We start from the raw sequence: 24,351 nt of genomic DNA, 5'->3' as shown, positions 1-24,351 counted from the left end.
TCCCAGGGTCTGCTCTAGACCTGCTGCATCAGAGTTTGCGTTTTAACAAGATCTCTCAGTCATCTGTGTACACATTGAAATGTCAGAAGCACAGTTTGAGGAAAACAAATCTAGATTATGTAATTTTTCCTCTCTATGACGAACCAGGCTTATGGTTTTGTGACCAGAGTCTGACTTTTTCTGGGGGGGGTTCACTGAAGTAGAAGGATATCCATCCTAATGGATGTACCACATGCATCGAGCGCCAGGAGAAGGCGCCTTGGAAAAATGCAGAGACATTTGGGCTGGGTGAGCACCCTCAGTTCACATCTAGCATCACAGAGCCAGCCCCTCATTCTAATCTAATTCAAGATTTCCCAGTGATGATGAATTGTTGGAAGAAGGAAAAATTTTAATTTCCCCCTGTGTATTTCTTCTGGTGACTGGACAACGTCCTTTGAGGAGCCAGCCTTCACTCTGATGCCCGGCATCTTTAATATTAGTACCAGGCAAAGCCAAAACAGACAGCGCACCTACTTAATGTGAACGCTAGGCCGATGGAGCTGCTCCCTGCTGAAAATCAACAAAAGATCCAGAGACAACTCCGACACCACCACTCATTCCGGGACAAGAAGCCTGCCAGTGAAACTAAGCCAGCGGACTGCAGTTTCACAGGGAAATGACAGGCATGGTTCACAGAACAAATATAAGATGCCACTGAAAAGATCATCTTTTTTTTATAAAAATAATTTCGTATGTCAATTTTCCCTTCTCATTCGACTCTGCCCCGTAGTGTCCAGGGGGGATTTGCACTGACATTCATATGTGCATGCTTTATTCAGTTCATCGTATATTTATGGAGCCTGGGCCATGGGGCAAGCACTGTGCTAGGCACAGGGGATTCAAAGCAATAAGGAAGAAGCCAGCCCCGGCCCTGTGAAGTACATAAAGTAGGAAGAAGTAAGCCGTGCCTCCTTTCTGCTTGTACAGTGTCAGCCCCCCGCACCCCAACCAATTATTCTGGCAGGCAGCCCCCGCCCCACTCCTGTTTCTCTGTGATTCTTGTCCCTATCCAGTCAAGCAACACATTGATTTGACTAACAAAATCCCTCAGATGTCCTTCTTTCTTCTTCCTTTCTGCCATGTTCAGTCTAATTATAATAATAGTGGGAAGAAGCCAGTTGCCTGGGAGTCAATTCCAATTTGTGACAACGGCATTCCCCATGGTTTTCGGTGGCTTGATCTTTGCCAGGAGATTAGCAACCTTTCTCTGAGCCCCTCTGGTTGGCCTCCAGCTTCCAGCCTGCTGGTCAGCAGCCAAGGGAGCTAATTGTTTGTACTCCGAATAAAAACGATAGTTCCTATTTATCAAGTGTTTGTCAGACGACAGGCTCTGTTTCGTGTTTGACAGGGATTTGGCCACTGAGTGTCATGGCGGATAAGGACCCGGTATCGCTCTTAACACAGATGAGCTTGTAAGTCTGGCCCACGTGCTCATCGGTTGACTTCCCTCTGATCCCAAGCTTCCCCTTTGCAGGGTTTCTGGCAAATCACTTCCCTATTACTGCCCCTACGGTAGGATCTCATCTTATGTCTGTCTCCCTCACGGATGCACAATAAGGCTTCATTTGGGAATCACTCCTTTGGCATCTGTGTGCAGCCTGAGGATCAACTGCTCGTTAGTTCTACCCACGGAAGACAAAACCTCTTTCTAGTTCCGGATCCTTGTAGGTTCCTTTGAATAGAATTTTACTTAGTCCACATTTACTTAGCACACATTTAGAGATAGACTATTTCCTCTTCACAGATGATCGTATTACTCTAGGGGCAATGTTCTTCGCTTAAGCATCCTCTAGTTCTTCAGTGGCATAGTGGTTACATGTTGGGCTGTGATCTACAAGGGCAGTAGTTCAAAACTGCCACGCATTCCTTTGAGAGAACGGCTGGATTCTATATTCCTGCAGAAAGTCGCAGTCTCGAAAACTCACCCGGGCACTTCTGTTCTTTCCTGTGGGGTCCTTAAGCGCCAGCATGGACTTAATGGCAGTGAGTTTGTTTATTAAATCTATGGGTCAACTCATTTATTCCCTATACATATTTTATCATATTTTATTATTTTCATGGCAAATGTTGTTCACATTAAGTAGCATCAATTATGCCCCCTATATTTTGTAATTAAAATATAATTTGCATACACTTTTGTAATTTTTTTATACTTGAAAATTTTAAGTATAAAGGATATACAAGTAAATGTCCAAGAGGACCATACATTTTTAAAGATGAATGCAAACAATAGGAACCCTGGTAGTATTGTTGCGTAAGCATTGGATTGCTGACAGCAAGATCAGAAGTTCAAACCCAATAGTCGCTCTGTGAGAGAAAGATAAGGCTGTCTGCTCCCATAAAGATTTTTAACCTCTCATAAACTCTACATAGTTTTGCTCTGATTCAGAATCCACTTTGCAGCAATGGAGTTGGTTTAGGTCAAGAAATATGATATTACCTATAGCCAACCAGCACCCCCTTATGCAACATCCTAATAATTACTCTCCCAAATGTCCTTCTGATATCTATTACCAACATTTTTTTGAACTTCATATATGGTAATCATATAATATCTATCCTTTGTGTCAAATTCCTTTTGCTCAAACTATCTGTGGAAATCACCTCACATGTAGCCATCATTCCCAAATTAGGAGGAACAATAATCACTCAATGCCGACTCAGTGACTCTATAAACTTTGGAGTTTATGAAACTATAACTCTTAATGGGAGTAGAGAGTCCTGTCTTCCACGCTCTGAGCAGCTGGTGGTCTTGAACTGCCGACCTTGAGGTTATTTAGCAGCCCAACTGGTACCCACTACACCCATTGTTGTTCGAGTGGACATTTGTAAAGACTTAACAGATCTCAGACACATGGATCTGTTCTGGACGATGGGGCCACTGATTTGTTTATCCTTGCACTAAAGTCACAATTGCTGTGTGTTTATCCCTGGTAGGTTAAGTGCATCATGTATTTTTTGGTTCTGATTTTCCTTACTACTCTTATTTCTTTATATTGTCATAGAATTTTTGAATCAGCTTGTCACATTGCATTTACATACAAATACACCCATCCAAAAACATGTCTTTTGGGTTCAGGTAGCATTATATCTATGGAACAGTGGGCGAGAAGAGAGCAGGACAAAGCTCTTGCTAGTAGGATTCCAGTTGATATGTGCACAGGTTTTCCCCAAACAGTATCTCTAAACAGGACTGCAAACAAGTCCTCTTAGTAAGACATGCGTTGTTAAGAGAGTGTCCCCGGCTATTTGCTGAACTGGTTAAATTCAAGGCAGAAAGGTCAGCCGAGAAGCTTATGGTGACTAGACAACCGAGATGGTTATCAAGGGGTAAGCTTGATAAATCTCAGTTGACACAGGATGACCTGGGAGGCTTATTCTGAAGAAGTTTTAAGAAAATTCAAAATGCCATTGTTGAGAAAAAGGCCAGCAAAGTTGTGTTGAGGAGTCTCTTCCCTTCCACCCCCAACCCCCAACCCCCCATCACCACCACCACCACCCCACCACCACCATCACCCCATCCCCCACCCCCACCACAGTCCAAGTGCTCATTCTCCACAGGTAGCAAGGGCTGTCCTGTGAAACCTTCATTAGGAAATGCTTCCACCCTCCACCCTCCAGTCCTGATCTTGCCGCTTCAGACATTTTTGTTTTCACAAATCTTCTTTTAAAAAACAACAACATTAGAACAACCATAAGCTGAGTAACCAAGTGCTGTCATCGCGTGATTCCTATCAAAAAGCACACAATTATTTGGGGAAGGATTAAAGAGATGGAAACACTGCCCTCAAAAGTGTGTAGACACAGATACGTGGAGAAATAATAGTTTCAAATTTTGATATTTTGGTCTAATAAATGTTCCAGTGGTTTTATAGCAATTCTTTTTATTTACCCTCATGGTTACAATATATAATTTTCAATCCAGGAATGCAACACCCTCCTCCATATATTTGTTGTTGTTGTCAGGTGCCATTGAGTGGGCTCCATCTGACCATAATGACCCTGTTCAAAGCAGGTGAGACACTGGCCAGCCCTGTGCCATGCTCAGCGTTGTTCCTGTGCCTGAGCCCATTGCTGCAGCCACTGTGTCCCTCCCTCTCGTTGAGGGCTTCCTCTGGTCCTCTGTCCCTCCACTTTACCAAATATGTCTTCTCGGGGAGTGATCCCTCCTGACAGTAGGTTCAAAGAATGTAAGGTGAAATCTTGTCATGCTTGCCTCTGAAGAGCACTCTGGTCCGACTGTCTTCCAACACAGATCAGTTTGTCCTGTTAGCAGTCCATGATACTTTCAACATGCTTCCTCTGCACCACAATTCATACGCATTTAATCTTCTGCCATCTTCCTTATTCAATGTCCAACTTTCACATACACATGATTCAATGGAGAACATCATGGCATGGGTCAGGTGCACCTCAGTCCTCAAAGAAATGTCCTCACGCTTCAATGCTCTACAGAATTCTTGTGTTGCAGAAGTCCCTGAAGCAGTATGCCTTTTGGTCTCTAGACTGCTGCTTCCATGAGCATTGATTGTGCATCCAAGTAAGACCCAATCCTTGACTTCAACCTTGTCTCCATGTATCAGGATGTGACCTATTGTTCCAGTTGTAAGGATTTCAGTCTTCTTTACATTGAGTTGTAATCTGTATATCTAGACAGTCTTTCATTTCTCTTGGTAACATGTTATAGTTTTCTGTGTAGATAATGGCACACTTTTAATGAGGTTGCTGCCTAAATATTTCGAGGCCTTTGATGCAAATAGAAATGCTTCCTTCCTTTTAATTTCCTGTTGGTTTATATTGTGATACAGAAATGCAGTTAACATTCTATACTGACTTTGCATTCTTAGTTCTAATTTAAATTGATTTGTATGGCTTCGTGTTGTGCTGTTTTGTAACTTTTGTTTTCACTATGGTATAAGTACAGTTTGGATTTTATTTTTAACCTCCCACAGTATTTAGCATAACATTGACCAAATAAATCTTTTCATATTTGTGGATTAGGGATTTATGTAACATGGAACCTCACCTCTTGCTGTATTACTTTAAAAGTGTCTGTGCAATCATCCAGTTCTTTAGAAACTCCCACCTTTTTTAGCTCTATTTGAGGAGTAATATACAGCTAAATTCCATGGGCTTCTCAGTCTTCATTTAAATAAATTAGAAAGCATAAAATGCACAGTTCCCTGTGTGCATAGTGCTGAGCTCTTTCTTCGTTTTAGGTTAATTTGGTTGAATTCATGTCAAATGCAGAGTGCACACCATGTTTAAAAGAGTGGAACAGTATATCACGGTATATAACCTGGGTGTGACTAGCAACTCTTTTTGAAGCCTGGCACTATTGTAGTTAGCATTACAAGTTTCATGAATCTTCCAAGTTTCACTACAGAGACAATATTACTGTATTTTAAGAGCTAAAAAAAATAGGTTAAAATGTCTTAGACAAAAGTTTCATCCAAGCCCACCATTTAAGGAAAAATGTCACTGTTACGATGTAATAATGCTAACACTGCATTTTATCATCTTAATATTGTATAGACTGACTGCAAGTTGAAATTAACTCAATAGATGTGAGAGTGAGTTTTGAAAATGTTATATTTTAAATGAATTGGAATTGGGAACAAGGAATATTCTGTCTTAATATGCAATGCAAGAAGTTAGAGTAAAAGGCGATCCATCTAAAATTAAAATAAACTTTAAAAAATGCATTAATTCTCTTTGATCTCAGAGCAAACATGTATAGTGCCTTTGTCATTTCTGCATTTTCTGTAGAAAGTAGTTCGGGTCTGTCAGATTGAAATAAGATTCATTTAATAGGTTATTGTAGTTCATCTGTTAAATTATAGCACTTTGTTCTCCATTTGTAAAATAATCTTCAAACTAATGAAGTAAGGTCAATTACATGAAGTTTTATTCAAGCCAAATTGCTGTTAATTGCATCAAAGGCTTTGGTAAGGTCAATAAATGCTGCTTTTTTATAACTTCTCTTAAAAATGGCAGAAAATAAACTCCCTTTCTCTGTGATACATTCAAGCTTGGGGCCACCCTCGGTGGCTGGACGATTAGATTTTCATTACCTGATTTGAAAGCGGTCCTTTTCTAAAAAATGATTTGAAAGTAGGTGACATCACAATTACCAGAGCACTCTCGGAAGAGCCTAAGTTTGTTCTCAATGAGAGTTGTACGTCCCTCAAAAGGAGATAGGCTCCTGCTGAACAACTAGAGAGATTATAAGTGGATATTTTTCCCCTCATGAGCCCCAATCTGAGTGGAGTTTCCCCCTTTCTCATGACTCCTCTGACTCAAATAGAAAGTTCTGGAAAGCTGATCTCATGCCTTCACTGTGTGAGATGTGCCAGTCATGGCCGGTGACCTTGCAGCTGGGAGGATGCACTTAAAGGAAACAGATCTGTTTTTGCTCAGGACCCCATTACTGATCAGGACCTTAGTGTAGACTCACAGATGGCTGAGACCCAAAGCCGTCTCTAGAATTTCATAAACCTTCCAATGCTGTATCTTTGGAGATGGATGCTTTTCTAGGCCTGTCGGTTTGTCCACTCTGAGCAGCATGTGTGCGTGTGCCTGGGTGCTTCTGACACAAGGGAAGCCAGGTTGTGTGAGGTATGTTGTAAGGTGCGCTAGGTAACAAGAATAGGAAGTGTGAGATGCCGACGGAAGAGAAAGCAAGGTAATGGCAGGGAGACCGCAGGGACCTCTACCGGGAGGCTTCTATACGGGGCAGCGGAGCAAATGTCCTACATGGCCTTGAAAAAGATGCATTTTTTTTCCTGTTGTTCAACCTCCAAATAAGTTCACGATAGCTATCCGAGCATATTGGGAATGGCTCAAACAGGTGACACTTTCTAATGCTGACACGTGGGAGATTCCAGTCCACACGGCCGCCCCTCAAAGAAAGGCCATTTGTAAACGCTGTGAAACACAGCTCTAATCTGACGAGCCAGAGACTGCTGTGAAGTGGAATCAACTCAGTGGCAAAAAGGTTTTTGTTTGTTATACCGGTTATTGATCTTGTTAGGATTCAAGAAAAACAGTGTTTTTTTTTTTTCGCTTGGAACTCAAGAAAATGGTTTTATGTAGCTGGGGAAATTCTGGGGCTCGGTGGCAAGTAGTACTGGGCAGCAACGTAGCAGGAGAGAGCAGACACACCAGAGAGGCAGGCTGAGAAAATGACAGGCGGGACGGCTGACTGCTCACACCTGACAAGCAGCATGTTTTCCATGGTCTAGCCTCTCTGTGAGCACCGTATGATTAGTATCACCTCTTCACCAAAACGTCTATTTTGTTGTGACTAGTTAACATGTTTGTTTACTGTGAATAACAATAGAGTAGACAATAAATAACATTTATTGTTTATAGTTAATGTTTTATGTGCTATTGGGCACTGAATTAAGAATCAGAGATACAGAGAAAAAGCCACTGTCTTGCCTTGGGGAGCTCCTGGCCTGGTAGAAAATGGTAGAGAGCGAAGCAGTGTGGTAAGCACTCGCCTCTTCCAGAATGCTACATCTCAATGAGCCTTCCTCCACATCAGTACCCTGACCCCTCGGCTCCTGCCTCGTGTGGAAAGAACCCCCAGTACCGTCTAAGTCCATGTCTCTGTGTGCTGTTCCGTATTCTGTTTGCCAAACTCCTAAAGGTATTTTTATTTGCTTACTTTAGAACAATTCCTGGTGTTATACACTCTCAAGAAATACAACTCTTATCACAATCCATCCATCCATCCATCCATCCATCCATCCATCCATCCAGTGTGTCAAGTACATGTGTACATTCGTTTCCATCATCATTCTCAAAGCATTTGTTCTCTACCTAAGCCTCTGTTATCAGCTCCTCATTTTTCCCCGCTCCCCCTCCCTCAGGAACCCTTGATAATTTATAAATTATTATTTTTTCATATCTTGCCCTGTCCCACGTCACCGTTCACCCACTTTTCTGTTGTCCATCCCCCCGGGAGGAGGTTATGTGGAGATCCTTGTAATCGGTTCCCCGTTTCCACCCCACCCTCCCGGTACTGCCACTCTCAGCACTGGGCCTGAAGGGTCACCCCCTGGATGCCCTGGGTTTTGTTTTGCTGATCTTCCTAAGGGTTTCAGCAGCCTTGTTTTTATTTTATTGTTTTTCAGAAGTACACTTCCAGGTTTTCCTTCTTAGTCTGTGTTAGTCTGGAAGCTCCCCTGACACCTTTCCTTCATAGAGTGACGGGTGTCCTTTGAAACTGTGCTTTTCCCCGCATCACATGCGAGCTACCATTGTAGCACAAACTGCAAAGAGAGAGCATGAGATACATGTAATCAAGTTTTCTTAGAAAATTGAGGCCAAATAATTCCTGTATACTCAAAATAAATAAGTAAATAAATAAAATAAGCCTGTTCAAATAGTAGCCCCGCCTGTGAGATCCAGCCTCACATCTGGGTGGGTTCTAGGGGATGGTTATGGAATTGAGGGAAAGAAATTAAGAGACAAAGTTTTGGAGTCTTCACCTCTGCCATGACTCCAGGAGCCTGGTCCCTGCAGAGAGAGAGAAAGCTTGTATTATCCACGTCAGCTTAGATACGCTCAGGGCATGCAAGTCCCTCCTCGAATGACTGGTAGCCACATACCTAACAAAGTGGGCTGTACCCGAGCCCTAAAGTTCCCTGAGATCATTGGAGGGGTAGCCTAGCACCAGCGCTGGGAGTAGGTAAGTGGGAGCGACTGTCCCCCGAGCAGTGAGCACAATAGCAACATGTCTGCTCCTATAGATAAAGCTGCCAGCTAGAGAGCGCTCAGCATGTGCTTATAAGAGGCAACTTGAAGGCAGCGTTAGTATGGGAGCGTCTGTAGTGGGGATTAACCTCAGTTATCAGAATGTGATTGGGACTCATCCCTAACCCACAAGTGTGAAGGCCTCCCTCCACCCAGAATCCTGGCCTGCCAGGCTTCTTAAAATATGAGAATCAAGAATGTGTCCACGTACACTCTCTTTCCAGTCTTCTGTTTCCCACACCTTCCAACCTACACTCACATCCCACGTTTGTACAACGATGGACATGATCTTGGAATATTTTTCAGATATACATTCTATTCCTGTGGTTCTTGTTTATAATATTAGTGGCTAACATTGATTATATACTTATTTAGGTAGGTCTGTTTTACAAGTAGATATTAAGCAGCCTGGGCTTGAGTCTGGGAATTTTTACTCCAAACCTGCATTGCAGAAGGGCTTCAAAAAGGTTGTGAAAAAATGCTATTATCTTTGAATTCCATTTTTTTCTATGAACTTTTTGATGTCCCCTTATATGTAGCCCCAAATATCTATAAATAACATATTTGGCTTTATATAAAGGCACTAGGGCACTTTTGTTTAGCCAAGAAGGCCTTTCTAAAGAAAACAAATTTCTCTATTTAATTTGAGATATCTAGAAAAATGTAGAAAGGTGCCAGAGATGGAGAAACTTTCTCTGGTGGGCAGGTAAAAATGGCATAATAGCTGTCTGTGGAAGAGCCATGTGCATAGAGGGGGGAAAATGTTCTCCTGAAAGTCACTTGGCTTTGAGATGTGGGATTTAGATGTTGAACACTTCTTGGCTCATTTTCCTATGTTAGTACCCGTCGTCCTCCCCTTCGTGTTTCTTTAAGAATTGAAGGTGGCATGAGGCTCTTCTTAAGCTGCCATTCAGTACTTGGAATGGTGCATGATATTATCTTTGCTTATTCCTAGAATACCTGTCATCCAAGTAGCCAGGATAAAACTCGGAATGGTGGGCTGTTGAGGGACACCTACCTCAGGGGATTCTGGAGGAAATGAGGACCACTTGAGATCCCCTAACAGGTCCAATCCTCCTTCATCTCTCAAGTCTGGACACTTTTCTTCACACCTGTCTCCTCAGTGCTTCACTACCAGGTTGTGGGCATGTCCCCAAGTCAGTGAGCCATGAGAGCCGAGGAATTTCCTGGGATGCAAAGAAAGCAGACTGGTGCATGCAATGTTATGAATGCCATGGGAATCTGCTTGATGTAGTGCTCTGTAAAAGCGAAAGTCTGTAAATAACAGATCGATGGGTCCAGCTCTATATAAAGAATTGGAAAACACGGGGGGAAACGATCGCCAGGTTTTAAATTAGCTGTGCATAACAATGAGTTCTTTCTAAGTGACCAGCATTTGTGATTTATGACTGTATTCCAAAAAATTAAATTATGTGATATAAATAGAGAGTAAGTATAGGACACCAAAATAACAGGAAGCAGTATAATTATCATCCTCTCCCACCGGTAATCCATCACTGATGGCCTACTCTAGATCTGCCTTCTGTTAGGCATGGGATTTTTATTGAGCCTGATGAGAGTTTATGTTCGGGTATAGAAATGATGCATCTTGGGGGCTGGATTCTGTGGGCCATTGGCTTCTTGCAAATATTTCCAGGTGCCTTTTGCATAGGATTCTCTGATGGAACGAGAGTTGTCAGTTAAGGCTCTAATCTTTTGTCATGGAAAATTTAACTCAGCAAACACGTATTCAACAGTTCTCAACATGTGCAATTCCTTTCAAAGTGTTAGGGAACCGAGATGTCATTTTGAGGACTCAGGTGCAGGCAGCTCTAACTGGGGTTTACCTCATGTGCATGCGAAAGCTGGACAATGAATAAGAAGACTGATGACGGATTGGAACATTTTAATTAAGCTGTTGAATACATGATGGGGTATCAGAAGAAGAGGTACAATGAGAATACTCTTTAGAAGCAAAGATGGCATGGTTTCATCTCACATACTTGGGCATGCCATCAGGAGAGACTAGTCCCAGGAGAAGGACATTATCATCCTGGATAAAGTAGAGGGTCAGTAGGAAAAAAAGATCCCCAAGGAGATGGATTGAAACAGTGGCTGCAATAGAGAATTCAAACAGAGAAACGCTCTGAGGGTGGGGCCAAACCGGACAGCGCTCTGATCTATCGCACGGAAGGTCACACGATGAGTGCCGACGGAATCAGCACCACCTGTCATCCGTGACACAGGGTTCACGGACGTTGATTATGGTATCCAAGTTGTGCAATCCTCCTCACTACCTGCTTCCAAGTTATCCAATTCCCATTATGTAGAATCAATACCTCCCTGAAGGAGAATCTCTCTGTTTCTCCTTCGTTTTCTCCCTCTCCTGGGTGCATATTTCCTTATGGGATCTCTGGAGAAGCAAAGCCGTGAAGTCTAAGTGTGAATGTGTGTGTGTGCATGTGTGTTGTTATTGTTGATGTTGGGTCCTGACAGAGTGACTCTCACAACAGAAGGAAGCACCACATGGCCCTGGGATTGTGTGTATGTAGATTTTTTAAAGTTTGTGGAAAAAAAAGAATTGAGAGATATAGAATTTGTCTATGAACTTTGTGAAGCCCATTGTATATGTGTGCCTAAGAATATTCTTACATATACATGTATATATATATATATACATGTATATATATATATATATATATATATACAGTCTTGTAAACCCAAGGGGCAGTTCCACCCTGCTATATAGAGTCATTTCCCAACTGGAAAATGGGAACGGAATGCCCCAACCCACAATGTTTTGTCATTTTTTCAATTTCCCACTTTCTTAATTAATACTTTTACTAGAGGATTTATATCTATACATATATGTGTATTTACACAAATATATATGTATATGTACACAATTATATTTCTATAAATATGTATATTTTTAAATGGGATGTTTCAATAATTTTATGTGAATAACTCAGTGAAATAGCTGCATTCACTTTGTTTCACAATATCACTCTTTCCAGATGGTTTTCACTCCCCTAAATAAAAACTCAGAGTGCCCCAAACAATGACGCCCCACGTCCTCTCACCTTAGACCCTGACAGTTTCTAATGCATTTTTGTCTTTATGCCTTTACCTCGTCTAAACCCTTCACACAAGTGGGCTCAGACAGCATTTTTCACTCCAGGGCTGACTCTTCTTTCAATGTTCTCTTGACGTGTGCCTTTGAGCCCAAGAAAGCCATGATCTGAAATCTGTGGTCTATCATCTAAAACTGTGAGGCACCTCCAAGGTCATCAAGAGCAGTTGGCCCTGGGTGTGAATTCTCCATCAGGAAGAGATTCACTGTAACTTCCTCTGTCTCCTAACTCAACCTTGGCCACTAGAGATGATCAAGTAGCTGTAAGCCTCCCATTCCAAATGCCAGCCATGTGCAGAAGGCTGCCTTTCTCCCCTGCACATTAGCTTGCATTTAGTCCAGCCTGGTGTCCTGATTCTGGAGACATGTGCTCAAATGACCCCGGTCATCCACACGCAACGGGTGGGAATGGGGACATGCTGTCAACAAATTATGCTGGATTTTCAATGCCAAATAACTGGTTTGACTGGACTACATGCATGGATCCCTTATTTGGCACAGTGACTGACTGAGAGCAAGCAACTTCATTTTAACCATTATTTCAAGAAATGGATCGTTCAGGAGTTAATGACACCGTAGATGACTGTTTAACCACATAGAATTAAAGGGCTTGTTCAACACCAGATGCTTCACTGCGTTTTGCCAAGCTAGCCATTGAGCTTCTCCCAGAAAGGAAAGGAGGGCCACAATGAAAATAAACTCGATGCGACCAGATTTACAGAACCAAGTTGTAGTGCACAGATATACCCTATAATATGAACTGCCAAGGGCAGCTTATGACCTACACTTGCATTTGGGCGAAGCTAAGAAACAAAGAACCCAGAGAGACCTTTTCTATTATTTCGTAGTCTGAAAAGAGGTCTCAATTGCCTCTAATGTGCACCTGGGTTTAACAGAACAGAAACATGGGAAGCTGATTTTCAAATCAAATTGGAAAAGCGCACGAACCATTTATTCTTGGAGTGGTCCACTGACTTCGTGTAGAATTCACAGCACAGATTCTCTAATTATTATGCCAGGCCTAGCCTTTCAAGTTTGCTGCCCTTTTAGAAATGTGAAGGGAACCTTCATCCAGAGCTAAGCGAGTGCACTGTTATGTCCCGTACAGGCTTCAGAGCCTCTTCTTCCAGCACCTGAGGTGATTATCCTAGCACAGCTTATGACTGAGCCATAAGCTGCCTCCAAGTGACATTGCTGACATTGAAGAGATATGGCAATGCAACTCAGTCCTTTTGAGAGGGCTGCAGGTCCTCTTGGCACCAAATGAGGAAGAGATGGAGGAAAGCATGAGCTGACTTGCCTGGCTAGCAAGATGTACCGTCATCCAGAGAGATCAGAAAAAGCATGAGTGTCATGATCTGCACGATCAATAATCACTTAACGCTCTTAGACATTTTTGAATGCTCGGTTTATTCACTGCAAACACACATCAAACAATCTAAAAATAACTCAAACTACTAAGGATAAAAGTATTGAGGCAAGTATGAGCATAAGGGCATAACAACAACACTCTTCACACATATCATTGTAACATCGTAGTTCCAACAAGCATTGCCTTTATCGGCGTACTCACCCCGGGTAGAGTTGGAGAGAGCAGGAGTTGATGTCTCCTTGGTTCCTAGCTCTCTAAAAAGTCAGTGTCTCTACCCGGGTTTAAATGGACCGCTTGGCTGGCTCTTTGATTTCTTCACTGTCCCGGTCAAGCTTATTGGGTTTCTCCGCACTATTGTGGTGGCTCCTTGGACCAGCTGTTGATTCTTGGCGATGGTTCAACTTCTTGGCTGGGCCCTAATGTCACACTTTATTTCTCCTCTAAAGTGGAGTTCCACGTGTTTGTTTCTTTTGAGGTGGCTCAACATCTTGCAAGGTAGTTGAACGTCTTGCAAGGAAGTTCTATGTTGCGCTCATCCATGAGCTGACTTGCTTAGCTAGCAAAACGTCCTTGGGACATCTATGAGGACTGTGATCCAGAGAGATCAGAAAATAGTCTTTGCCTCCATTGCCTGATAGGGGAAAGGCTCTTAACTTTGTGCGCAGAGTAAAATCACGCAGAGCTCTGAGAAGTGCACTGCCGGAACTTCATCCACACACATCCTCCTTTAATTGCTCCGGAGCAGATCTGAACACAGGGAAATTATACTTTAAAAAGCATTCATGTAACATGCAACTAAGGTGAAGATCATTGCCTTTGGGGTAACGGCTCCATTAGCATTTTCCTAATCAATAGAGTTCATAAGTGTGAGGTTGAATTATTCGAGTAGGCAGAACCCACTGAAATGGTTTTTTAAAGGTTTAAAGAATCATAAGGTTGAAAGAGCTCGGGAGATATTTTTCTTCACCATTATCAAGGTTTCAGTTTTGCCTCGTCTTCATGGGTGGTGGAGGGGTTGGGCACTGAATGGACTGAAAGGTTTGTACTTCAAACCCCCCAGAGATGCCTCAGAAGTAAGATCTGGTTATCTGCTTCAGAAAGATTACAGCCTTGAATGTCTTACGGACACGTGAGCTCTCCACGAATCAGAATTGACTTGTTGACAACAAACAACATCAGGAACAATATAATGTATTTCCTGTAAACTCCTGAGAATTTCTCAGAACTGTCTTCAGTAAGAGAGTTGTATAGAATACCTGTCAAACTGATTTACAAGAAAGAGTTTGAACATGCATGGGAAACTTGCTTATTTGATTGTTTTGCATTTGAGACACTTTTCAGAAATAGAAGCCAATGTATTTTATGTGTTATTCTTTTCCAAGAGACAGCCCTTTTCATTTCGTAGGGCAGGATCCATGCTGTGATACAAGTATGCCTTCGGTACACTGAGATAACTGAGAGATGTGGAGTGAGATCATCTGTTACTGCCACACAGTGGAGCAGCTTGCTGGTTTCCCTGGGCTGCTTCCAGGTGACAGTGACTGAGACATGTGGCTAGGGTCTCAGGAGCTTCTAACTCAGGAGGGACCTACCATATTTCATGATGTCACTGCCTCCCACAGGTGCCACTATTACTGCCTGCTTTCTGGTAGTTGTTGGAGTTTCTCTGTGAGACCATGGGTTGTCATATTGGATTGTGCATTATTAATTCTTCTCATTTCTGTGAAGAATCTTGACGCATCATGGCCTTGCATTGGTCAAGTGTGGTACTGTGCTTTGGAGAGTTTGCAAAGGCTGGCTTTTAAGGAGGAGAGCATGAAGCCTTTTGTTCCGGAGGCACATCTCTCTGGACTTGAAACGCTAATCTTTCAGTTAGCATCCAAACACGTGATACTACAGAGAGAGATACCACATTCGAAACACTTTTACCAAATTCAAAGTTGTTTTTTTTCGATGTTGACTGGTCTGACTTTCTCAAATGAATCTTACAAATGATGCATTTAAATTTCTGGCATTTCTAGTTTATTTGTTTTTAACAATTTGAAAAGCATATGCTTAAAAGAATTTTATGGCAATGGGGTTTTAGAATTGTGACTTCTCCATTCATTAAAAATAATTTAAATATTATTGTGCATGTTTTAGTTTTGACTACCTGACTTCTACCCTAAGTTCTGACTTCTACCCTAAGTTACATCCACCCAAAGTTTAAAAGAAAATTTGAAAGGAGTAACATCCACCATTTTCTTTGAACAAAACAGTAGGAGAAATACATTTCAAGACTATTAATGTAGATAACATGGGTAGGAAGAACACAGTCTTTCTTGAAACCTTTATTTTAATTTTGCATGTCTGTGATTAGGTTGTAATATAGGGTTTGCTTTACATTGTGGGATGAACACAATTTTGAAAGCTACTGGATAATGAATAGTACTAATTAAAATAAATCGCATTGCCCTAACCATAAGCATGGGGTCGGTAAACTCTGGCAGCTTTTCTGATAAATGAAGAGAAACTCAACTCACTCCTGAATTAGTGTTTAATCAATCGGCAAGTGTGGTTTCCCAGTGCGGTCTTCTGGCAGCAGCAGCAGCAACTGCAGCAGGACTTCAGAAATTATTAGACATATACATCCGGGAGACCCCCTCCCAGATCTACCGAATCAGAGACTTGGGGTGGCAATTCAGCAACACTGTCGTAAGCCATCCAGGTGACCCTGCTGCCGCAGAAAGTTGAGCTGCACTGAGCTAGAGAAACTGGACAAAATTAAGTCCATAGAGTTCTGCAGCCTCAGAATTTTAGGGTCACTCTGAGTCAGAATCAGTTGGATGACTGAGCAGTGGCAGAGAGCTAGAAGGTTCCTGGTGATTTCCTTGAGATCTAGTCTCTTCTAACATTGGTGGTGCAGACAGAAGAGTGGCTCTGCAGGGTATGAACGGAGCCGGGAACTCTGTACCGAAGATCCGTGTCTTCCTGATAGCAGTCAGCTGCAGGCTCATTTGAGAAGCTAAACTCTGGTGGGGTGGTCCCCTTTGTTGTTCTTCGCTTCTGTAGCTAAACTCTACAGTTCGCTTTATGCTCATGTTGACATGAATAGGCGCCCTCAGTGAAACTGCAGTGACCTTGTTGTGCATGATAAGCTGGTTCTCTCCCAATTAGCCTCTCCCGCCCATCAGTGCTGTTCTCTAGTGTCCTCGGCCTTGTCTGGCTAAATTTCACACTCTCTACCCCATAGCTACCCAGCTTTCTCAGCGAAATGACCATCGTCTATTGGCTGAGGTGTCCCATGGTCATAATGCAATTAATCTCACGATAAGATGATGATTTAGGAAGTGTATGACATTTAACAAGAAATTTTGATACTTGAAGATGCATAGTACCAATTTTAGACACACGGGCAGACCTGTGGGACACACAAAACATATTTTATTTTTGGATAGTAGCTAGAAAGAAGTGCATGGGTGTAGGGGGTGGGGGTGGTAGCGGTGGCCCTTTTGTTTGTCAAATCAAGCCAGGCAGATAACTGCTTGATCTGCACAGTCACAGCTGGGCCAGATTTTGTAACAAGGTAGACCCAGCAGTAGATTCTGGAGCAGCAGATACATGAATCAGAGTTATTTGTTGAATGGAAACTCGTCTGCACTGGAAACCTGTGCTTTATCCCATTCTTGTACTCCTCAGCTCTTGTCAAAAGGGTTGGACCAGTTACTTCAGCTGGCTAGTTAAAATTGAGCAGTCTCACTAAAAATGTATTTGATCTTTTGAATACAACTCACTTAAAACTCTTCTATTTTTCTGTAGTATGTGAGACGTAAATTCTTCCAAATGTTCCGACTTAGAACCCAAGAAGATGCTTACAGACATATTTCAACGGTTTCACCTATTATTTTGTTTTTCACAATAGGATCTTTTATTTGTTAAAATTAAGTCTGAATTTTAAACAGATTCTTGAACTGGTGGCTCATAGCCATCAGCTCGCTCCACTTTACACCTGTCTCATCGCCAGTAGTTTTTCCAGAACTGCCACCTTCACCATGAAGCTCCATGAGTTTTCCCAATTCAAGCTTGGGCTTTTTCAGCATCTTTACTTTTCTGACAAACACATCATGGAGAGGATAAATAGACTGGCAAGCCTTTCCTATGTCTTTCCCAATGCTGTCTGGAATCAATTTATCGATCACTTCTTTCAAGTCATTTGTCTGCATCTCTCGGGTCATGATTTCCATCATTTTCTTTCGGATTTGGCGGACCTGCTGGTGCTGTGTATAAGAGGTCTTCCGAATCTGATTACTGCGTTTTTTAGTAAAACCAACACAGAACAGACAAAGTAGATGCCCATTGGTAGTCTTGACATCAACATGAGCTTCAGTCATGGTCTACCATTTCTTGACCGTGGAGCACATCTTGTCCCGTCTCAGGTCCATGCCATGGAGGTTGGTCAAGCAGTTTTTGCCCTGAACATCCTCGGTAATTAACTTAAATGTCCTAAAAGCAACCTCATCGCTTTGCAGATCAGCAAGGCTCACTTCAAAAACTCGACCCTTGAGGCCATCAGATGCAATTTTGGTTCCTTGAGTCCTGGTGACTCGTGTTTTCCCAATATTTCTTATATTGAACATGGCTGGTGCTTTCACATCATACCAATCTTTCTTATAAAATGGATCAACCACTTTCTTCTTAGCTCCTTTTTTGCCACCTTTGGTAAGGCGCTTGTTCTTGCCAACCACCATGGCGTCGTGCAGAGAGCCATAGGGGCCCTTTCATCTATTCTTGATGGAAGTAAAAACACGCGATGGGAAGTAGTCCTTCAGGAAAGTGAGCCCAGGAATCTGCTCGAATGAGCTCATCCGAGTATGCTTCTTGGTGTCCTTCATGCCTATGTGGGTCTGTGGTCTGCTTCTGAGTCAGAGGAGATTTGAGATGTCTGCCCAAGAAATCCTCTTTGAAACTAATAAAATGTGGACATGCAAAAGGACCTCCCCTACTGTGAGAGAAATGGCATTTCTGTTGGATGGGTTCTTGCTTCTGAAGAGGAAAAGAAGTGTGATTGATGGATAGGTCACGTCTCTCTCATGTGAACTCAGATGTAGATAATAGGCTCTTGGGCTCAGGCTGCTTCCTCTTGGTACCCTGAGATGGTAGACACAGGAGTTAGATGGGTAGCCAGATTGCCACCATGAGTCCCTGGATGGCAGACGTGTCAGCTGGCAGGCTATTCCGAACAGATTTTCTGTCAGGGCAGAGACTGCCAGCTTACCTTTGAGTGAGCAGTTGAGTGCAGACCTGGAAGCAAAGACCCCTTTCCACAAACAAACAGACAAACAAAGGAGCCAACAACAAATCTACAGACAAGAGACCTTCCCAGCTGAGGAGGCCAAATGCTCTCAACTGCGTGTTCCTCCTCTGCTGTGAAATGCCAGGGTTCAGGGAGCTTGTAAGCCCACTAGAAGGGCGGGGAGACTCAGCCGCCTGGGTCACGTTGCAGGGTGGATGAAGTTGTCACACATGCCCCGCAAACAAGCTTTAATTGGACATGTGTGCTTCAGGGGATAAGGGCAAGCCACGAATGGGCCTGAGGTAGCCTAGATGAAAGGTACCCCTTGTGGGTGATGGAGAGCTGTAAACACTGGAGTCTAAGTGAGTCCAAATCAGACATCACTTGCTTGGGATTCGCTCCAAGCCAGCCTGCGTGGAGAGGCTACTGCCTGTTTTTCTCCTGTCTGATCCTGCTCTTCCGGCGGGGTTCATTACACGGATCCTGGACTTTGAAGGCTGGCCCATGCACGAGAGCACTGAACGATCATTCCTGAACAATCTGAGGCATCTTCTGTGGGTGATTTAAGAGGTGCCTCTGGATGCCTTCTTGAATGTGAGATTGTTATGGAGCAATGACTTTCTGGAGGGGAAGGCAAGGGTATGGCTCTCTGCTCAGCACCCCCAGTGCTCCACCACTACCCCCACACGAGCATTCTCTCTCAGCACACAGCAGTGGAAGCAACGGACTGATCTAAATGTGCAGTCTGGTTATACATGAATTTTCTTACCCAGTTCCCAGCTGGGGGTGGGGGGTGATTAGTTAGGGCCACCCTGGCTGAAAGCAATAGTATGGACCTTGTTGGTTGACCTATCGAGCTATGGGCCAAAATGCTATGCATGCAAGTGACGCCAAGGTCGTTCCGGTGAAACCTGCTCACCGCACCAGCTGTGTAAACGAGTCCAGAGAGAATAAGATCATGGACCTCCCACACCGATATGGAGGTGTGCTGTAGATAACAGATCTCACTCCACAAGCCAGCTGCATCCTGTGGAAAGCTCAGCTTTTCTTCCTGTTGTGTTCAGACTCCAGCTTCTTATGCAACCCTGCTCTCGTTCATGCTCTGCCTCCTTGTACTGCAAGCTTAAGAGTCTCCGTAACTTCCTCACTTTCAGACTAGCCAGCCTCCTCTCCCTTCCCTCCTTAGCCACCTTTGGCAAGGGCAGCAGGGGCTTGCCAGATCTTAGTGGTCCCCAAGACCCCATCCAGCCTCAACTTTAGACCAACTGGCCCCAAACTTGGAGTTTTCCTCTACCCACTCAGGGTGTGCGACAATCTGGGTGGACTTTGGGTTACAGACCTCATATGAGTTATGGATTGTGTACCCCTGCCACATCAGGCGGATCCAGGGGGCCCCACACTTCGCAGAGCAGTAGGATACTTATAACTGATGCCGGCTTCTCCTTCCCTCTTCTCCCTCAGGAAAGTCTGATGCTTCTGGTGACCTGCCTCTTTCTGGTCTTTGTTAATCACGGCTTGGTGTTCACCCTCACCAACGTCTTCCTCAGCCCTCTCCCCACCTCTGACTTTCTTTGCCATTGGCTTTCTCTCCCTCTCCTTCGTTACCTTTTAAAACTCTGAGTAGGAGGAGAAAGAGATGGTTCCCGCCGTGATGATAGTATACACCAGGCATACAGTAAGTGCATCGAGGCAATAACGACCCAGAGCTACAAGAATCGCTTTCTGTACACCTCGTCTTTCTAACAGACTTCCTTTCCTGTAAGTAGCAGTCTTCAAGAAAACTCACCACCACCACCACCAACAAAGAATTCAGTGTTATTGCTGTTTTTCATTATTACTTGCGTAGCTCCATATTGCTTTGGTTGTTTTTAGCTGCTGCCAGATCTTACCCTCACCACGATGACCCCACACACAGGGGAACGAAAGGCAGCCTCGTCTTGGGGTGGGGAGTCAGACACTTGTTACCCATAAGGTTGTCCCTGGCTGATTTTCAGATGGAAATCACTAGCCCCTTCTATTCATCTTAGTCTAGAAGTTCTGCTGGAGGCCTGCGGGGCCCCTTAGCACATGCATAGACAAGGTGCCATTGGCTGAGAATAAACGGGGTCTCTCGTCTGAGCACTCTACCATGGGCCACCACTGCATCCACATCGGAACCAGATTCGTTATCTAAAATGGAGACCACAGGGCTTATTTCAGAAGGCTGCTTTGAGGCCTGTCAGATTTGAGTGCTCCTGGCACCGTGATTACATTGAGCAAGGTCGTCAGCCCCTTGCTCATCTACTCTGCATAACTGCAACAGGACACAAGAGCTACCAAATTGGGAGGCCAGTGGGCTTCACGCATAGATCAAAATCTTTTCAAGAATAAATTTTCACGTTCCAACTTGTAGCTGATGGACGTAGAAACAGAAATTCTGGAAATCAGCCTATTTCCCTGCAGGAGACTGTGCTTCCAGAAGTACAAGTAGCTGGCACGTTCCCAATAAGAGCCTGTGAAGCGGTCACAGGTTTGGGATGCGACCAGACTCTGGTTGGAATCCTCACTAGAAACTGCCATCTGTGTGAGCTGAGGGAAGTTACTTGACCTATGACATGAGCACAGGAAATATCTCGTGGTGACCTTATGTGGATCCAGTGAGCTCATGTTTATAAAGCACATAGCTGACAAATACGGGAGAGGCTGTCTTCGCAAGTCCTTTCTGCCCTTGTGGTTGTAGTGTTTGTTATTGTCATTCTTTTCCATGAGGCATTTTAAGTACAATGTGTATTTTTCCTAATGTTGTTTCTATGACAATCGTCGTATATATCTTATGTCACATGCAGATTGTTAAGAGCTTCTCAGTCCCTATTCTAATTGGGATTACTGAATCCTTTTGACTTTTTCCATCATACCTTGAAAATTACAGGCTTTTAAGAAAATTAATCACTTTATTGGTAGCTCTTACAGATATTATAACATTTCATAATTCAATTAGATCAAACATAATTGTACAATTGCTATCATAATCAGTTTCTAAAATTTTTCTTTCTTCTTGAATTCATTGGTATTAGCTCGCCTTTCTCCTCTCCCTCTTCCACCTTACCCCCAGGAACCCTTATGATTCTTATTATATATTATTATTAATTGTTTTTTGTTTCTTTGCTGTACCTTACCCTATCCAATATATCTATTCACCCACAATTCTGTTATTTGCTCTCCTCGAGTGGGAGGAAAGAAAGAAAAAAGAAAAAGCGGAAAGAATAGGAAAGTAGAAATTATAAATTTAGGTATAGATATGCATGTATATAAATATTTAAATATAGATGTATCTGTCTATGTATGTATATATATGTAAATACAGCAAGGAAGCAGATGGACTTTGAGCCTCTCATTAAATTTCACCTCAGTAAAATAACAGTTTGTTCTCATGATGTGTACGATGCTCGCCTTCCCGGCATGATCGTTGAAGATGAAATGGGTACATCCACAAATGTGGTGAAGAAAGCTGATGGTTCCCTGCTTACTGTTAAAAGAGATAGCATCTAGGGTCTCTAAAGGCTTGGAGGTAAACAAGTGGCCATCTAGCAGGGAAGCAACGAAGCCCACATGGAAGAAGCACACCAGTCTGTGTGATCCTGAGTGTTGACAGGAACAGGTATCAGAAGTTCAAAAACAAGCAATCAAATTGATGAGAAGGAGTGTGGACAAAGTGGAGACCCCAAAATCACCTGTAAAATAATTGGGCAGTCCCTCACAGAAGGGCCACATGGACAGGATAATATATCCGGGGTGCAGTACAGCACCAATGAAACTCATATAACTATCTTCTAGTTCTTTAATATTTCCTCCCTCTACTATTATTCTACTATTATGGCCTTTGTTTTACTTCATTAATCGTGTTAGACCTGCATATGTTCATTTGTACAACTCAGATCGTTTGATGCATGAAAACCAAGATAGATAACCTTCAGAAACAGTAACAGAAGTAATGATTTCCTGAGGATATGGAAGATATGGAAATCATTTTGAATGTGGGAAGGGAGAAGTGCTAATAGCAAGAAAATTACAGTTTTAATGAATTCTTTCAGCAAATATGTATTGAGTACTTATTATCTGCCAGGCACTTTGAAAGCATTGTGGACACAGGGCTGAACAAGAGAGACTAGTCTCTTGGATAATGTGGGAGGCAAATTAACTTGCAAACAACCAACATATATTTAGAGCATGGGAAGCGCTCTGACGAGAATAAAATCGAGTGTCTAGGCCAGGGGTCCTCAAACTTTTTGAACAGGGGGCCAGTTCACCGTCCATCAGAACCATTGGAGGGCTGGACTATAGTTAAAAAAAACACTATGAGCAAATTCCTATGCACACTGAACATATCTTATTTTGAAGTAAAAAACAAAATGGGACAAAAACACCTGCTGGGCCCCATAAATGTCCCCGGTGGGCTGCATATGGCCCATGGGCTGTGGTTTGAGGACCCCTGGTCTAGGCCATGTGGAGGAGAGAGGGCACATTTTGATGAATGTCTAAGGAATATTTTCTTTGAGGGAGTGGCATTTGAACATGGATTGATGGGAATTGGTGAAAAGATTGCCGTGAGAATTATTCAAAACAAAGGCAAGAGCAAATTCTAGATCCCCTAGATGACATTGATGTCTCTGGGCAGTACTCGGTTGCTAAATGAAAGGGAAAAAAAGGCCTGAGTACTTCTTAAAAAGTAATGATTGAATGTGTTCTGGAGCCTATTTCTAGTGTGGCACAAAGGGAACTGCCAGGAGTCAAAATTGGCTCTAGGGCAACTGACAGGTGGCAATATACTCGATGTGCCTGAAGGCCAGGAGGAAGGCCAAATTGGCTGGACCATCATGAACTAGGGCAGGCAGGATGGTAGAAAGTAAAGAATTAGGCAGAAAAATGGGTCATGGATTTATATTATTCTATCTTTTCCCCTCCTTGTTTGTTATTTGTATACCTATGCACACTGCTGTACATCCATTCCCCCTCCGCTCTCTGTTCATTTTGTATGTCTATGTATATACCTCCTCCTAGAGGGTAGTTTTAAGGCATGAGCCCTTTGTTCTGGTCAAGTTTACAGGTGTGTTTACATGAGTCCTAAAGGCGTATGCAATTGTTTATGATGCTCACCAACATTTTGTCAAGGACAAAAACAAAATCGGCCTTCTGATAAATTTTTGTTGCATTATAGTGAAAACCAAACGCCAAACCTACTGCCATTGAGTCAGTCCAGCTCACGGTGATCCTGTAGGGTACAGGAGGATGGCTACAATAGGGTTTCCAAGGTTATAAAACTTTCGAGACACAGACTGCTTCATCTTTCTCCTGCAGAGCAGCTAGAGAATTAGAACCTTTCTCCTTGTGGTTAGCAACCCAATGCTTAACTCAATGCACCTCCCGGGCATTTGAGTGAGGAAGTATCAAATGCCTTTCCACTCGTGGACAACTATATTTACCTACCTGCCCACCTTGGAGTTGGCCACATCCGTCCCAGGAGGCTGCCATAGAAACTGTACGTGTGTGCGCTCCTCCATAAAGGACAGCACAGACAGCTTCTGCTTACTTGACGCTTGCAAACCTCAAGTAATACTAGATCATTTTCTGGACATGTAGAGATGTTGGTATGTGGAAGAAGCCTGCTGAGTCATAGGCTTGAGCAGATGGTGGTTATTCCTGGTCACATCATGTGATTGCATTTGATTGTGCCGTCAGGGCTGCGGCCGTCATGCTGTCTTGTGTGTTAGTTCTATTTGAAAAATACTTTTG

General features: G+C 43.1%; 1 protein-coding gene and 1 pseudogene across 1 annotated transcript in view; one reads left to right on the top strand and one right to left on the bottom strand.

The window, feature by feature from the left end:
* Nucleotides 1-24,351, top strand: part of DPP6 (dipeptidyl peptidase like 6) — an 890,123-nt gene that overhangs the window by 309,531 nt on the left and 556,241 nt on the right. The gene's annotated exons all lie outside the window — the stretch shown is intronic.
* LOC142449005 (small ribosomal subunit protein eS1 pseudogene) lies at nucleotides 17,236-18,037 on the bottom strand (annotated as a pseudogene).

This window comes from Tenrec ecaudatus, chromosome 5 (assembly GCF_050624435.1).
Source record: "Tenrec ecaudatus isolate mTenEca1 chromosome 5, mTenEca1.hap1, whole genome shotgun sequence".
Classification (NCBI taxonomy): domain Eukaryota; kingdom Metazoa; phylum Chordata; class Mammalia; order Afrosoricida; family Tenrecidae; genus Tenrec; species Tenrec ecaudatus.
The sequence above is the reverse complement of the archived record's forward strand: the minus strand, read 5'-3'. Positions and strand labels throughout refer to the sequence as shown.